Below are 6,400 nucleotides of genomic sequence, written 5' to 3'. Positions count from 1 at the left end.
GTTCCACAATTAAAACTGCCCCTGTTCCACAATTAAAACTGCCCCTGTTCCAGTGTTCCCATATATCAAAGTTTATCCGACTAGACACCTTTAAGCTATTAACAAATTTTCAGCTTGCTATTAATCAACTTTTTTTTCATACCCGGGATCCAGACCTATAAATCATCAGTTTATAAAAAAAATTCAACATCCCGTATCTCGTGAACGAAGCATTTGCAGACATAAGTTTTTAAAGCAAACGGTCATTATTTTTTCATGCAGAATTGCTCCTTAAAGTTTGTCGCACTTATTTACATACAACCTATACTGATGAAGTACATGACTAGTAAAGTACATAGCTTTTGTACTATATAACATAAGAGAATGAGTCAAAAAACAGAATGTTCAAAAAACATGAGGACATAGTCGGGATTTAATTTCAGTATTTTATAAAGGCTAGAATATTCCACAGGGTGTTGCGAACATTGAGAAAAAACACAGTTTGATTCGTACACCCGGTATACAATGAAAATTCACCTGTTTAGCAAAATATTGTTACAGGGATATTGACAAAGAATAAAGCTATAACACATTCAAAAAATCACTTAAATCGGACAACAGGTTAAGGGGATATGCGACATCAAAAATGACCCATATTTTAGGGTGCCCGTTTTCTATGACACGCAGTGTAGAAGAAGTAGAAGAAACCCTAGCAGATGAAAGAGATTAGATCAGCGGAACATAAATATAACAGATAAGATGAATCACCAATGGCTTTGAAATGAAAGAAGCCTTTAGAAAACTAGCTAAAAACAAATCCACCGGATTAGAAGTATCCCAGCTAAAATATATAAATAAGGAATCAACGATAAAACAGTGGAATTTCAGCTGCTCATAGAAAAATATTGGAAACAGAAATACCTCCCCAGTGATTGGAATATTAGAATATTGTGAGCATGCATAAAAAGACGACATCTTTGAATGCTATATCCACAAAGGAATTAAACTTCTTAATGCAGCATGTAAAATATTCTTCACTATTCCATTACATCATATAGCACTATATGCAGAATGAATAATTGGAAAACACCAGCCTGGTTATGGTTAAAAAGATGTTAAATCAAAAATTCACCAGATCGAAAACGGTGAGAAAAATTTAGAAAAAACAATGGAATATGACATTGATACTCACCATATATTTCTAAAAACGGAAAGATTATAATTTAGACAGAACGAAAACTACGACGATGGAAAGAGTACATCAAGGAACTGTTTCATGACCAGAGAGAAGCTAGTACATCCGTAGATAGCCAAACCGGAGACGTAGGCCCAAAGATAACCAAATCAGAGGTTAGTCAGGCAATAAACACTATGAAAACTAATAAATCTGCTGGTCCAGATGAATTACGTTGGTCAACAAGACAAACCTGGACATAATAGTAGAACTTTTCAACGCTATCTATACTACGGGAATCATTCTTAGAGAAATATTGACATCAGCATTTTTGTGTTTGCCAAAAAAAGTGAATGCCAAAGAATGCAGTGACTACCGAACCATAAGTTTAATGTCACATACCTTGAAAATTCTGCTGAAAATTATCCACGCCAGGATAAACTCTAAACTGGAGCTGGATATTAGTGCCACTCAGTATGGGTTCCGCAATAGTATGGGTACCAGAGAGGCATTATTCTCCTTCAACGTGCTGACACAGAGATGTTTGGATGTTAACCGTTCTCTTCACGTCTGTTTTATAGACTAAAATAAAGCGTTTGATAAAATAAAACATGACCAATTCATGGAAATTCTAAAAAAACTAAAAACCTAGATGAAAGAGATTTAAGACTAATAACACATCTCTATAACAATCAGCGAGCAATAGTAAGAATAGAAAAAGAAACATGTGAAGAAATGGAAATAAAGAGAGGAGTCAGGCAAGGCTGCATACATAGATAAATACACGCTTATTCTGAAGAGGTAATGCAAGAAACTCTGGAAAATGAAACAGTCGGCATAAGAGTAAATGGAGTCTTAGTTAACAACATCAGATATGCAGATGATACAGTAATAATAGCCGATAGTTTACAAGACCTGTAAATAATCATAAGTAAAATAGTAAGGTGTAGTAGGGAGTACGGACTCTCTCTCAATATCAAAAAGACGAAGTTTATGAAAATTAGTAAAAACAACCATAATACTAACGAAATCTTGATGGTAGAGGGCCAGCAGATCGAAAGAGTAAAAAAGTACATTTACCTAGGAACACTTATAACCGAAAATAATGACTATATGTTAGGTATATAGTGTACTATACTATGGACTGGAATCATGGACGTTAAATGTAGAGACAATGAGACGACTTAACGCCTTTGAAATGTGGACCTATAGAAGAATTATGAGGGTTTTCTTGATAGATAGTGTTACGAACAATGAATTACTGAGAAGAATAGGTAAAGAGAAGGAAGTTGAACTTACAAATAAAGAAAGAAAACTACAGTATCTCGGACATGTGATGCGGGGCGAGAGGTATGGCATCCTGCGACTCATAATGCAGGGAAAGATAGATGGCAGAAGAAGCTTTGGCAGAAGACGAATTTCATATCTGAAGAACCTCAGAGAATGGTTTGGATGCAGTTCAAAACATCTATTGAGAGCTACTGCCTCAAAAATTAAAATAGCTATGATGATTGCCAACCTCCGTAGCGGAGATGGCACCTGAAGAAGAAAGAAGATATATTTCTAGACTACACGGCAATCTATGACTCTGTAAATAAAAGGGAAATATTCTTAAATGTAAATAAAAAAATGTGAAAAAATATTTTTAAGAAACGCTTTTCTTTAGTTACGAGTGACTAAAATTAAAAATATTATAAAAAAATCAACTAAAAAGACAAAAGAAAAAAATTGAAAAATCTAAAACATTCGTCAAAGAAAAGCGTGGCGCGTCTTCATCGAATAAACGGTTTTCGCCCCACGCTTTTCTTTAACAAATGTGTTAGATTCTTTAATTTTTTTTATTTTTGTCTTTTTAGTTGATTTTTTTATAATATTTTTAATTTTAGTTACTCGTAACTAAAGAAAAGCGTTTCTTAAAAATTTTTTTTCACATTTTTTTATTTTTTACTTTTTAGTCTTACACTTTTTAAACATTAAAATATATCGTCATGTTTATTAAAATATATATAAAACATATGATGTCCTAACATGAAAAGTAGTCGGCATCGGCAAAAAATTTGAAACTTTATTGTTTGTTAATAAGCATAACGTGAACAATTAACGATTAACGTCAAAAAGTGAAATTATGTATAGTTCACATCATTAGCTACAATCCGTAAAAGTTTCAAGTTTTTACATTGTAAAAAACAAGAGAATTTAAGCATTTTCCATTAAAATCGTTTTTTTTATTTAAACAATTAATTATTAAACATAAAAAAATGTTATTGACTATTCGTGTATTGTTCCCGCGAATGCACATGTCTGCAAATTTTCATTCATTTGCATTGGAGAAAAGGCAGTCAAATTAACGTCTAAAAATTTGACGTAAACTATTGAACTAAATAAAAGCGTTTAAAAGAGGATACAAAGTAATAAATTTAACGAATCATCTCTCATGGCATTTCTAATAATGATGCATTCGAGACCAATATTACAAAAAACAACTGCGGAGGAAACGAGGAACCAATAGAAAATAAAATTTTTGACTAAATAAAAATAGTAATAATTCAAATATTGTTAATATCTTACTTCGTTCTGTATTGGGACCGTGCAAGTTCGGCAAAGCGACCTCTATTTTTACGCTCAGTACTTTTATTCGCACTTTTAATTATATTGGCCAATTATATTAGTCCTGGTTGCTGGATAATTGTCAAGGCCATAGTCCAAAAAAATAATAAGAAGAAAAATAAGATGCAGGTTATGTTATGCAAACGTAAACAATTGTATGTAGTAAATAAAATTAGTTATTAAAATGCAGTACTGCAAGCAAGATAAAATTAATTAAATTTACCTTTATATAATAATTGCATATCATATCAATATTGTGGAGCAATATATAATTTTTCTGCTTCATTGACAGAAGGTATGAAATATACGTAAATTTGACAATTTCAATTGACAATATGAATTATTTAAGATAGTTGCAATATTTCTCCGCGACTCGCGCACGGTCGTTTCTGGTTTCCCTTCCAAGTACTTGATAAAAATTCTGCAGTACGTGTAGCCTAACTTTTACAACAATAGGTACTCTAACCAACTCTACTCAAACTAACTTTCATGCATTTTATACAAATAATTTGTCATGACTTTTGATGTAAAATAATGAGGAAAGCAAGAATTTATAGAATAGTATAGAATTTCCCATTGAGTTTGCTATGGCCCGTTTGACAATTATTCAGCACCTGGTGTATAAATATTTTTATATATAATATTAGTTAACATAGCTATAGTTACAATTTTAATTTTAAAACAGAAACAAACATGCAAGGAAATTTTAGTTAGAAAATGAAAAATGGTATATATGAAAAACCTCTAGGATATTTCAATGAAAATATCCAAACTACAAAACGAAACCTTTTAACTAAATGTTGCAGTTTTGTGTAATTTCAATGCATTCTATTCGATGGATTTAAAATAAGCTAAAATCCAACAAAACCACAAAACTGCCATTACCAAATCCGCAGATTTATTCTATGTAAAATACTCCACAAATATCCTTTCATCAGATCCATACCACGTATAGTCCAGTAAATGAACGTTAAATACGACGATACCGTGTAATTTTCAGGGTCAACTCCGAATTGCGTGAAAATTTGGATTTAGGTTCTACTTAACCTCCACTTCAAAGTTGGACTTATACTGTTGGTTGCTTTTACTTGGAGGGTTACAGCAACCCCTTCGCGGGGGTAAAAAAAGATTCGTTTAAAATATATCCGGAAATAGCTAAATTAACTAATTGTAAGCAAATTTATGTTTTATGCTCTAAAGTTTTTTATCTAAATCAATACCTTCGAGCTATTTGTGAGTGAAGACGTTTATTTTTTAGCACAAAAAACCACGTTTTCGGGCGATTTTTCGCAGATATCTCACAAAATAAGCAAAACCTACATTTTTTTACTCTTTGAGATTTTTCACAGTACTAATATTTGTTCTTTAAAAAAAAGGCATTTTACAAAGTTAAAAAAAAATTACTATAAAACCAGATTTTTTCAAAAATAAACATTTCGAACCGGTCAAACTTACAGATCGTGTAAACATTACGCACATATAATAATATAATATGGTCAAGCGGCAATAATTAATTACATTTGGGATGCTAAATAGGGGGAGATTTTCAAGATTTTTTTTTGCCAAAAAAGGGTCAATTTTATTATGAGTGCAACTCGTCTAGTTCACCAGTAGGGCTAAGCGCCTCTTCTGAAACTACAGACGAGTTATAGGTAAAACCTGGGGATCACTTATGGTTCATTATTCGGCTAAAGAAAGACGGTTTTGCAATTTTGTGTGACCACTGTCACCACCCTACAAACACAAGTGCTTCTAATATAACAGGAGCCTTGAATAGTACAGGAACGACTCCATTAGAGGCTATCACAGGTCTCTCTCTGCTGAAATTATATATTTCGGCGGCAGACTTTATGACCACCCTGAGACTTATAGCAAGAAAAATTGTATTCCGACTAATGCATTGAATAGCCACACAAATACTACTGGGACTTTACTTGAGAAATCCATCTTTATGATGAACTCAATATGATGACACCCGAACTAATCTTCACTGAGAATATTAACACGATTATACCATCTAGAGAGAAAAAAAAGTCCCATATATTAATGGGGAATTAATATGGTTCATTGATGGATCTAAAACTGTCCATGGTACTGGATTAAGAGTCTTTGGGCAAACATGTAACATAATAAATTTTACAGCCTAGGTTGATATATAACTGTGTTCCAGTATGAAGTTTTTGCTTTGGTGGCCTGCATTGATGAAATCATTGATGAAGACCCTACAGTTGCTTAGAGAATCAACATTTACACATATATACAATTGGCTATTTGGCAATTTTCCCCGAAAATTGCTTCACTTTTTGGTTATTTCACGTTGAAATATTCGATTTGGAATTTGACGAATAAAAACAATTTTTCATGAGCTACAACTTTGCTTTTACTGGGTCGATAGACTGCATACATACACCATTTTTTACTTATTTATAAGCTGTATTTTTTCTAAAAATATTTTCTTCAATAAAATACCTATTTTTAAGTTATTTGTGAAAACCGTATAAAAACGTGTTTTTTGTTGAAAAATGAACATATTCACTTGCAAATAACTCAAAAAAAAAAGAGTTAGTAAAAAAACTCTATAAACCATAGTTGCTTAGAATCAGCCAGTTTATTCACTTCCGAACTTATTTTAAATGTATG

This window comes from Diabrotica virgifera, chromosome 5, assembly GCF_917563875.1.
Source record: "Diabrotica virgifera virgifera chromosome 5, PGI_DIABVI_V3a".
NCBI lineage: Eukaryota > Metazoa > Arthropoda > Insecta > Coleoptera > Chrysomelidae > Diabrotica > Diabrotica virgifera.
This window is presented reverse-complemented; position numbering follows the sequence as displayed.